Source organism: Balaenoptera acutorostrata, chromosome 2 (assembly GCF_949987535.1).
Source record: "Balaenoptera acutorostrata chromosome 2, mBalAcu1.1, whole genome shotgun sequence".
Lineage (NCBI taxonomy): Eukaryota > Metazoa > Chordata > Mammalia > Artiodactyla > Balaenopteridae > Balaenoptera > Balaenoptera acutorostrata.
The window spans coordinates 142,707,754-142,719,876 of record NC_080065.1 but is presented as its reverse complement, the minus strand read 5'-3'; the positions used below and the strand labels follow the sequence as shown (position 1 = coordinate 142,719,876).

Here is a 12,123-nt window from a genome sequence, read left to right as displayed (position 1 = left end):
ATATATGTACCACATCTTCTTTATCCATTACTCTGTTGATGGACATTTAGGTTGCTTCCATGTCCTGGCTATTGTAAGTAGAGCTGCAATGAACATTGTGGTACATGACTCTTTTTGAATTATGGTTTTCTCTGGGTATATGCCCAGTACTGGGATTGCTGGGCCATATGGTAGTTCTAGTTTTAGATTTTTAAGGAACCTCCATAGTGTTCTCCATAGTGGCTGTATCAATTTACATTCCCACCAACAGTGCAAGAGGGTTCCCTTTTCTCCACACCCTCTCCAGCATTTATTGTTTGTAGATTTTTTGATGGCCATTCTGACTGGTGTGAGGTGATACCTCATTGTAGTTCTGATGTGCATTTCTCTAGTGATTTGTGATGTTGAGCATCTTTTCATGTGTTTCTTGGCAATCTGTATATCTTCTTTGAAGAAATGTCTATTTAGGTCTTCTGCCCATTTTTGGATTGGGTTGTTTGTTTTTTTGATATTGAGCTGCTTGTATATTTTGGACATTAATCCTCTGTCAGTTGCTTCATTTGCAAATATTTTCTCCCATTCTGAGGGTTGTCTTTTCATCTCTTTTATGGTTTCCTTTGCTGTGCAAAAGCTGTTAAGTTTCATGAAGTCCCATTTGTTTATCTTTGTTTTTATTTCCATTTCTCTAGGAGATGGGTCAAAAAGGATCTTGCTGTGATTTATGTCATAGAGTGTTCTGCTTATGTTTTCCTCTAAGAGTTTTATAGTGTCTGGCCTTACATTTAGGTCTTTAATCCATTTGGAGTTTATTTTTTTGTATGTTGTTAGGGAGTGTACTAATTTCATTCATTTACATGTAGCTGTCCAGTTTTCCCAGCACCACTTATTGAAGAGGCAGTCTTTTCTCCGTTGTATATTCTTGCCTCCTTTATCAAAGATAAAGTGACCATATGTGCGTTGATTTTTCTCTGGGCTTTCTATCCTGTTCCATTGATCTATATTTCTGTTTTTGTGCCAGTACCATACTGTCTTGATTACTGTAGCTTTGTGGTATAGTCTAAAGTGAGGGAGCCTGATTCCTCCAGCTCCATTTTTCTCTCTCAACATTGCTTTGGCTATTCAGGGTCTTTTGTGTTTCCATACAAATTGTGAAATTTTTTGTTCTAGTTCTGTGAAAAATGCCACTGGTAGTTTGATAGAGATTGCATGGAATCTGTAGATTGCTTTGGGTAGTATAGTTATTTCCACAATGTTGATTCTTCCAATCCAAGAACATGGTATATCTCTCCATCTGTTTGTATCATCTTTAATTTCTTTCATCAGTGTCTTACAGTGTTCTGCATACAGGTCTTTTGTCTCCTTAGGTAGGTTTATTCCTAGGTATTTATTCTTTTTGTTGCAATGGTAAATGGGAGTGTTTCCTTAATTTCTCTTTCAGATTTTTCATCATTAGTGTATAGGAATGCAAGAGATTTCTGTGCATTAATTTTGTAGCCTGCTACTTTACCAGATTCATTGATTAGCTCTAGTAGTTTTCTGGTAGCATCTTTAGGATTCTCTATGTATAGTGTCATGTCATCCGCAAACAGTGACAGTTTTACTTCTTCTTTTCTGCTTTGGATTCCTTTTAATTTTTTTTCTTCTCTGATTGCTGTGGCTAAAACTTCCAAAACTATGATGAATAACAGTGGTGAGAGTGGACAACCTTGTCTTTTTCCTGACCTTAGAGGAAATGGTTTCAGCTTTTCACCATTGAGAACGATGCTGGCTGTGGGTTTGTTGTATATGGTCTTTATTATGTTGAGGTAGGTTCCCTGTATGCTTACTTTTTGGAGAGTTTTTATCATAAATTGGTGTTGAATTTTTTTGAAAGCTTTTTCTGCATCTACTGAAATGATCATATGGTTTTTATCCTTCAATTTGTGAATATGGTGTATCACATTGGTTGATTTGTGTATATTGAAGAATCCTTGCATTCCTGGCGTAAACCCCACCATCATGGTATATTATCCTTTTAATGTGCTGTTGGATTCTGTTTCTACTATTCTGTTGAGGATTTTTGCACCTATGTTCATCAGAGATATTGGCCTGTAGTTTTCTTTTTTTGTGACATCTTTGTCTGGTTTTGGTATCAGGGTGATGGTGGCCTCATAGAATGAGTTTGGGAGTGTTCCTCCCTCTGCTATATTTTGGAAGAGTTTCAGAAGGATAGGTGTTAGCTCTTCTCTAAATGTCCGATAGAATTTGCCTGTGAAGCCATCTGGTCCTGGGCTTTTGTTTGTTGGAAGATTTTTAATCACAGTTTCAATTTCAGTGCTTGTGACTGGTCTGTTTATATTTTCTATTTCTTCCTGGTTCAGTCTGGGAAGGTTGTGCTTTTCTAAGAATTTGTCCATTTCTTCCAGGTTGTCCATTTTATTGGCATATAGTTTCTTGTAATAATCTCTCATGATCCTTTGTATTTCTGCAGTGTCAGTTGTTACTTGTTTTTCATTTCTAATTCTGTTGATTTCAGTCTTCTCCCTTTTTTTCTTGATGAGTCTGGCTAATGGTTTATCAATTTTGTTTATCTTCTCAAAGAACCAGCTTTTAGATTTATTGATCTTTGCTACTGTTTCCTTCATTTCTTTTTCATTTATTTCTGATCTGATCTTTATGATTTCTTTCCTTCTGCTAACTTTGGGATTTTTTTGTTCTTCTTTCTCTAATTGCTTTAGGTGTAAGGTTAGCTTGTTTATTTGAGATGTTTCTTGTTTCTTGAGGTAGGATTGCATTGCTATAAACTTTCCTTAGAACTGCTTTTGCTGCATCCCATAGGTTTTGGGTCATCGTGTTTTCACTGTCATTTGTTTCTAGGTGGTTTTTGATTTCCTCTTTGATTTCCTCAGTGATCTCTTGGTTATTTACTAGTGTATTGTTTAGCTTCCACGTGTTTGTATTTTTTACAGTTTTTTTCCTGTAATTGATATCTAGTCTCATAGTGTTGTGGTCAGAAAAGATACTTGATACGATTTCAATTTTCTGAAATTTACCAAGGCTTGATGTGTGACCCAAGATATGTATGATCTATCCTGGAGAATGTTCCATGAGCACTTGAGAAGAAAGTGTATTCTGTTGGTTTTAGATGGAATATCCTATAAATATAAATTAAGTCCATCTTGTTTAATGTGTCATTTAAAGCTTGTGTTTCCTTATTTATTTTCATTTTGGATGATCTGTCCGTTGGTGAAAGAGGGATGTTAAAGTCCCCTACTATGATTGTGTTACTGTCAATTTCCCCTTTTATGGCTGTTAGCATTTGCCTTATGTATTGAGGTGCTCCTATGTTGAGTGCATAAATATTTACAATTGTTATATCTTCTTCTTGGATTGATCCATTGATTATTATGTAGTATCTTTCTTTGTCTCTTGTAATAGTCTTTAAAGTCTATTTTGTCTGATATGAGTATTGCTACTCCAGCCTTCTTTTCATTTCCATTTGCATGGAATATCTTTTTCCATCCCCTCAACTTTCAGTCTGTATGTGTCCCTAGGTCTGAAGTGGGTCTCTTGTAGACAGCATATATATGAGTCTTGTTTTTGTATCCATTCAGCCAGTCTATTTCTTTTGGTTGGTGCCTTTAATCCATTTACATTTAAGGTAGTTATCTATATGTATGTTCCTATTACCATTTTCTTAATTGTTTTCCATTTGTTTTTGCAGGTCTTTTCCTTCTCTTATGTTTCCTGCCTAGAGAAGTTCCTTTAGCATTTGTTGTAGAGCTGGTTTGGTGGTGCTGAATTCTCTTAACTTTTGCTTGTCTGTAAAGGTTTTAATTTCTCCACTGAACCTGAATGAGATCCTTGCTGGGTAGAGTATCTTGCTTGTGGGTTTTTCCCTTTCATCACTTTAAATATGTCCTGTCACTCCCTTCTGGCTTGCAGAGTTTCTACTGAAAGATCAGCTGTTAACTTTATGGGGATTCCCTTGTACATTACTTGTTGCTTTTAATATTTTTTCTTTGTAATTAATTTTTGATAGTTTGAGTAATATGTGTCTTGGTGTGTTTCTCTTTGGGTTTATTCTGTATGGTACTCTCTGTGCTTGCTGGACTTGGTTGACTATTTCCTTTCCCATGTTAGGGAAGTTTTCAGTTATTATCTCTTCAAATATTTTCTCAGACTCTTTCTTTTTCTCTTCTTCTTCTGGGATTCCTATTTCGAATGTGGGTGCATTTAATGTTGTCCCAGAGGTCTCTGAGACTGTCCTCAATTCTTTTCATTCTTTTTTTTTTTAATTTTTATTTATTTTTTGGCTGTGTTGGGTCTTCATTGCTGCACGTGGGCTTTCTCTAGTTGCAGCGAGCGGGGTCTACTCTTCATGGCAGTGCACGGGCTTCTCATTGCGGTGGCTTCTCTTGTGGAGTATGGGCTCTAGGCACGCAGGCTTCAGTAGTTGTGGCACGTGGGCTCAGTAGTTGCGGCGCACGGGCTTAGTTGCTCCACGGCATGTGGGATCTTCCCGTACCAGGGTTCAAACCTGTGTCCCCTGCATTGGCAGGCAGATTCTTAACCACTGCACCACCAAGGAAGTCCTTTTCATTCTTTTTTCTTTATCCTGCTCCCTGTTAGTTATTTCCACCATTTTACCTTCCAGCTCACTTATCCGTTCTTCTGCCTCAGTTATTCTGCTATTGATTCCTTCTAGAGTATTTTTAATTGCAGTAATTGTGTTGTTCCTCACTGTTTGTTTGCTCTTTATTTCTTCTAGAGCCTTGTTAAACGTTTCGTGTATTTTCTCCATTCTGTTTTCGAGATTTGGGATCATCTTTACTATCATTACTCTGAATTCTTTTTCAGGTAGGTTGCCTATTTCGCATTCATTTATTTGGTCTTGTAGGATTTTACCTTGCTCCTTTGTCTGTAACGTTTTTTTTTGTCATTTCTTTTTTTTTTTTTTTTCTTTTGATGGGTAGTGCTGTATTCCTGTCTTACTGGTTGTTTGGCCTGAGACGTCCAGCACTGGAGTTTGCAGGCAGTTGGATAGAGCTGGGTCTTGGTGCTGAGATGAGGACTTCTGGGAGGCCTCACTCCAATTAATATTCCCTGGGGTCTGAGGTTCTCTGTTAGTCCAGTGGTTTGGACTCAGAGCTCCCACCACAGGAGCTTTGGCCTGACCTCTGGCTTGGGAAGCAAGATCCCACAAACTTTGCGGCGTGGTAAAAGAAAAAAATAAAAAGAAAGAAAGAAAAAAAGGAGTACAATATCAAAGAATAAAATAATAAAATTAGAAAGATAAAAAATATATTTAGAAAAATAAAGTTATAATTGAAACAACTGCAAGAAGGTAAAATAAAACCACAACAGATAAAAGAAAAAAAAGGGGGGAGGGAAGCCAAAGGAGAGAATAACAAAGTATAAAGAATAAAATAAAATTAGAAAAATGAAAGATTAGGAAAAATAAAAATATAAAAGTATCAACAACAATGAATCAATATGGTAAAACAAACCCCAATCTAAAAGATTGAAAAAAAAAAAAGCCTTGGCTATGGGGGTGGAGTTTAGGCAGCGGTAGAACTTAGGCAGGGGCAGGGTTTAGGATGGAGCAGGACCTAGGTGGGTGGGGGGCTGACGTTTGAGCATGGGGCGGGGCCTAGGCTCAGGACCCACATAGGTGGAAAAGGCCCTGGGGGCGGGGCCTAGGTGGGGTGACGTTCAAACATGGGCCAGGGCCTCTGCTTATGACCTTCAGGGAAGGGGAGAGGCAGCAGGTGGAAAGGAGGGCCACTGGACTGTGGAGTTCCCGAGTTTGGGGGTAAGGCCCTGAGTGAGGGTGTGTGGGTGGGGCTTAGGCCCAGCGCGATGAAGGGGGTCTCCTAGTGTAGAGGTAGTGCCCTGGCTGGGGGTGTAGGGCTGGGGCTTGGGTTCTGCGCAGCAGGAGGGAGGCTCCGAGGGCAGAGAATTAGGCCCAGGAGCCCAACAGTCTCCCTGGTGCCTAAGTTGACAGGGAAAGCACTGGCCACGTTCCCTTCTGTTCCTTCGTGCCCTCCCCCACCATCTCCCCCGTCGCTGCTGGACCCCTAACCATGGCTGGGTCCCGCTGGGTGTAGGAACTCCTCTCCTCCCCGAGCCACCCCTCAGGGGCGCCAGTCCCATCCCGCCTCCACTTCTCCTCCCCCTTCACTCCCCCCACGTCCCATGTCCTACCCGGTTGCTAGGGGTTCCTCCCATCCCCTTAGGTGTCCGTGGTCCCCCACCAGTGCCTGATATGTGCCCTAGTTGTGCGGAGACGCGAATTCCCCGTCCTCCTAGTATGCCATATTGATCCGCCCTATAGATGAACCTTTAATTTCCAATCACACAGTCATAAGCAAACTGGGGTTTTTTTTGGTGTGTCAAGAGTGGACAGAATAGAGCTTTTGAGATAAAACCTTAATTCTAATCTTCGCTCATCAGAGAATGGTCTTGGCTTACTGGAAAGTTCCACAAGGCTTGATAATAGAGAGTCTTTCAGCTTGTCATGTGACCATGGACACAAGAACTCAAACTGATCTGGCCCTACTTCCTGTGGTCAAGTACATAGGCTTAAAAGAAAGCCATATACTGTACCGCCCCCATAATGTACTGCCTCGCGCTTACTCTAAATCGGTGGTTCTCTAAGCACATACCATGGAATATTTGTAGGCTTGGATTTTTTTTTTTTTCCAGCAGTTTGGTGACCAAATAAGCTTAGGGAAGAAAACTGATTTAAACAGATTTGAACCTGCTCAAATTTACTGCAAGACTTTTCAAGATCTGCATAGAGACGGAAGATGCAACTGTGCCCAAACCTACCTCAACCACAGAACTCTTATCTTATGGAGCATTTTGGGAAATGCCACTTTTAAGGATGTAGAGGAAAGTGGACATAATCAGCTGGGCATTAATATGATTCTGAGTCTAGAATTTATTTCATTTTGGCATTTTTTTAAAAATTCCTTCCCTTTTGGGTATATTATCAGCCTAATGGGAAACAAATTTCATGATAGCAGATGGTACAACTTCCAAATATGAAAGGAGTTGTGTGCAGAGAATGCTTTGGAACTTTGGAAACCAGTTTGTGCTAAAACTTTTAGGAGATTAATTAAAAATAAATAGCAAAATCCTTTAAAATGTGCATTATCTGTTAGTAAGCAATTCTGCTTTTACAAATTTGTCTTTTGGAAAAATCAGAGACATGTGCATAAGGGAATACCTGTAGAGTGAATTATAATACCCCAAATTTGGAAACAATTTAAATGTTCAATAATAGAAGATTGTTGGGAGGGTTTAAATATATTAGAATATTAAGTAGACAATAAAAATCAAATTACAAGAGTACTTATTGACATAGGAAATTGTGCATGATATATAACTAAGAGGAAAAATACTATTAAAAGGTATTCACAATATCTTACTTTTATAAACCTGTACAAGTGAATAAACACGAAGAATACTAAAAAGACTTACAGGAAGTATAAACAGTGGGATTATTTGGGCTGTTGGAATTATGTGTAAAGTTTCTCTTCTTTGTGCTAATACATTTGCCAACTTTCATTGAGCTTATGTTATATAATTAGAAAAAAAAAAGTTAGACTCAATTACAGCAGAAAATCCTACAGAAAATAGATTTCTCCTTATATCACTTTTTCCAAAAGAACCTGTAACATGACACAGTTTGCAAATGCACTAAACTATGTATTGCTAGGAGCAAAAAGAATTTTCTCCCAGGTGCAAGTACGGCAAAGGATGATACAAGAACCCTGGAGGCTTCATGACTAAAAATTGCTCTCCTTGTTTTGTTCTCTTCAGAAACATGTCAACATGAGGAATGGTGGTGCCAACATCTCAAGAAATGACCTCTGGTTTGTAATCCAGGTGGACAGTTTCCCTGAATACATCAAGGCCCTGACTCACCTTGTCCTGTGTATCTGCTCCACCTATATATTGCCCAGATCTTCACGGTCTTGTCACTCCCTTCCCCTGTCCCTATTCTTCCCAACCCAACAGTGCCAGAAGTATTGGAGTCAGGGTTGCTGGGAAGGGATTTCTTTAGGCTGGAGAGTCTTCCAGCCAGGACCAGGTTTGGCATCACAGTTGCTTCTGTTAGCTCTTTCTTTACTTTTGGGGGCAGAATTAATCCAACATGCACAAATCTCTGTCCACTGAATTAAAAAAAAAATTCTTCCAATATCATACACTATTTAAATTTCTGTCCCAGCTGCATGGCACTGGCCTGAGGTACTCTGCCATGAACTCACTGTGTGACCTTGGTTAAGAAGTCTCCCCACTCTGGACCTCCATTCCTGTGCCCATTTAATAAGATGCCTAGATTTACTCAACAAACGTTGAGTTCCTACTCTGAGGTCAAAGGTGCATATGACAGATACAGCTATTGTCTTAAGGGAGGTTACAGTTTAGTGGAATAGGCAGATTTTATGTATGTATATTTTTAAAGAAAATCCAAAGGAATATGGAAGGTACTGCAGATGAGAATGTATAGAGATTTTACTAGATCCATAGATGGGCCATCTAAGCCAGACTTGGGGAGTCAGGAATGAGCTAACGACTTCCAAGAAATGACTTACAGAAGACATATTGAAACATAAGTACGAGTTAGTGAAAGCGCGGTAGTGGAGGAAAGCAACAGCTTACTAAAATCCCAGAAACAAAAGGATGAGTAATTAATTCAAGAGATCAAAGGAAATTCATACAGCCAAAACAGAGGGTGTGAGAAGGGAATGGAGCAAGATGAGGGCAAACCATGTTCAAGAGTTTAGACCAGCACTGTCCAAGATATATAATATAGTGTGAGCCATGGATGTAATTTTCAATATTCTAGTAGCCATATTTTAAAAAGTAAAAAAGAAACATCTGAAGTTAAAGGTAATATTAATATATTTTAGTTAACCCAGTTAACCCAGTATAGTTAAAATATTATTTCAACATGTAATCAATAGAAAATTATAAGATACTTTACATTCTTTTTTTTTTCCTAAATCTTTGAAATCTGATGTTCACATTTATAGCTCATCTCAATTCAGACTCATCACATCTTAACTACTCAACAGTCACATGTGGCTAGTGGCTACTGCACTGGATAGCACAGATTTAGGCTATATCTTTAGGATAATGCAAAGCCACCAAAGGGCTATAATGAGGGGTGGGATCTGATGATCACTCAGGCTGCTTCATGGATAATGAATTTGACGGAAAAAGGTAGGAAGCAGGGAAACTAGAAAGGAGGATATTGTAGAATCTACGGCAAACACTAGGGTAATGGTGGGCGTGGGGGGAATAAATAGATCTCATCACAGTCAAAGAGATACTTAGGAAGTAAACTTAACCATTTTGACATGAGCCCACGGAGCAGCCAGACCCAAGAGCTACTTCACAAGGCATAATGATGCATTTATTTTTTCCTCTCTGACCTCTTTAAGCTGAAAGTCACAGACCTATGTAAGAAGTCACAAAGGCCACATGGGTTTCCTGGGAGCCATGCAGCAAATAGTTTGTGCGAATGGTTTACGGTGCTGTTTTGACCCTTTCTCCTCTGTACAGAGTGAGAAAGAAGAATCATCCAGAAAGTCTGAGAGCATTTGTTGCTTTTTTTTTTCCTCCATCACTGACACGTTGAATCTATGGAGAGAGGAGGGGAGGAGGTGGCAGATGGAGAAAACTGCTTCTCAGGGGTGATTACAGCCAGAGAGGGGCTTGAAAAGACATCCCTGTGCCCCATATTTCTTTTGCCACCAGTGACTTCCAAATCAAATGAGCCCAATCTGCAGATCAAAATGAGATTTTTCTTATTGACTTCCCTGAAAGCTTAGCCGGCTCTCCACAAATCGAGTCATGTGTATCCTGAATCATCATCAACCATTGCCGATTGCAGGGATGTCGGAACTGGGCCGATGTTGGCAAATATGTCACTGATGCATGAGGCCAGGGAAAATCCAGCTCTTATTGGCCTGGCAGTGCTGACCTGGTTTGTCCATAAATGAAGAGCAAATGCAATTTGCAAAACACATAGAACTGATAAGGGGTTACAACAAGGCGGGGCTGGAGTCACTTTTCTAAGAGCAGGCATGCTTGAAGAGAAGACAAAGCAGATTTCAAGCTTGAAATTAGACAGACAGTGTTTCTTAAAGTCTGCTCTGTGCACCCCCTTCCTGATAATCATCTGAAGAGTTTGTTAAAAATCCATATATCTGGGTCTAACCCCAGGACTACTGAAACAGAGTGCCTGGGATGGGGCCTAGGAAATATTCATTTTTTAAGAAACCTTAATCCAGGGTTTAAGAAACCCCTGGATGATTCTTGTGCATATTAACATTTAAGAATTTCTTGAGGAAGGGAAGTGGGACAAGACTATTTCCACTCATTTACTGGAAAAAGCACTGAACCTGGAATCAGTCTACCTGGCTTTTCATCCAGACTCTGCCGCTGGTTGGCTGGATGACTTCAGGGTGAGGGGGAAAAGAAAAACGGGATGTGAAATCAGAAGGGGGTGCAGGCCTACCTCCTTTATATAAGAGCTGTGTGCTGATGGTTAATAGCTAAGCCTCAGTGTCACCACCAGAAAACACAGGGGTGAACTCAGGTGACCTTGAAAAGTCAAGTTCTGGCATTCCAGCTCTGACATTCTATTTCATTAAATCACCTAACCTCAGTTCCTTCATCTGTAAAATGGGCAGGGTATCTTCTGCTTGAGCTATGCTTTTTTCCAAATCCAGTGAAATACTACCTATGTTTTTAATAAAATTGTTCTAAAGGTTGACACAAATAGAAGTGCTGGTACTGGAAATGGTGGAAGTGGTGGTATTAAATCCAAAACAGAGTTCTCTCTACCTAGGACATGATTTGTTGTAAGACTATATCTATACTGATAAATACCCTTAAAAGCATAGTATTTTTTTTTTTAACAAAGCATAATACAATATATAAAAGGATTTTTTAGGTTGTTCTTTTAATATAGATCACACTAATGTGAAATGGACCAAATTACCCTCTGCTGACCCTCTCTGTAACACAACAGTAGCCTTGCAGGGGACAAAGAGATTCACCTTGAGATACTCCAGGTTTTCCACTTATTAAAAAAAAAAAAAAAAAAAGCCCTCAATAAGGGCCATGCCTTAATGTAGCATTCAAATCTATCGATAATTCAGCCACTGTCTCCTTCCATGTAGCCAACACTAGCAAATTTTGATAATTTGATAAAATGCCTTGTGTTTTTCTAGTTCACAAATCTGTGCTTATTTCATGCCAAATCCTTGGTTTAAACATTTCCCTTCTTACCAAATATCCTCCTATCAAACTCCTACCTATAAAAATATCATAGACGTATGCAAACATTTTGTTTCAAAGATGTTGAGTTTGATGCTGTATATAAAAGCAAAACACACACACAAACAAAAAAACAGTTCATGACCTGATAAGTATCCAACATTAGGGGAATGATTAAATAAATATAGTCATACAATAGAATCCAGGTATCCCCTGCTTTTCAAAAATTCGCTTTACACCACTTCTCTTTTTAGAAAGACCAGCATTATCTGTTTTTGCTCATTCAAAGAAATCCAAAGAGTACGTTCACTTTTATGAAAAAAGATGCAAAGTGAAAATAGCATTCAGCCTTCGTTTTGCAGTGAGCAGTTAGAGGCAGCGCACACCCGAAGCAGCAAGAATGGCGCCCCCAAGACCCTTCCCCAGGAACCACACTCAGCATCTCAGCATCAAGCTACCATAGCTTTAAACTGTGTGAGCATCTGTGCTTTATCTCGTTTTATTTTGTGCATCCATTAGCAAGATGTGTTCTTTTTCACTTTACACCATTTTGTCTTACGGAAGGTTTCATAGGAACACTCTACCTTTGGATAGCGACGGACACTTGTACTCTACACTAGTTCACACGCTGTTAGAAAAGAATGTTTAACAGCCTGGGAAGACGGTCATGATACACTGTTAATTGACAGGGAAAAGTAAGTACCATTTAAAAAATCATCTGTAGATACAATCTAGAACACAGAGAAGCACACACCGTGTTAGGCTCTACTTTTATATCATGCCATAAGGGCACACAAAGAAGAAAGGAAAGGTCTCAGGACCAATGCAGCCAGAACTCACAGAGGACGGAAGCCCCTGCTCACT

General features: G+C 39.4%; 1 long non-coding RNA gene across 2 annotated transcripts in view; it reads right to left on the bottom strand.

Annotated features, from left to right (window-relative positions):
• The window catches only part of LOC103014298 (uncharacterized), a 434,243-nt gene that overhangs the window by 285,223 nt on the left and 136,897 nt on the right, over nt 1-12,123 (bottom strand). The window lies entirely within an intron of this gene.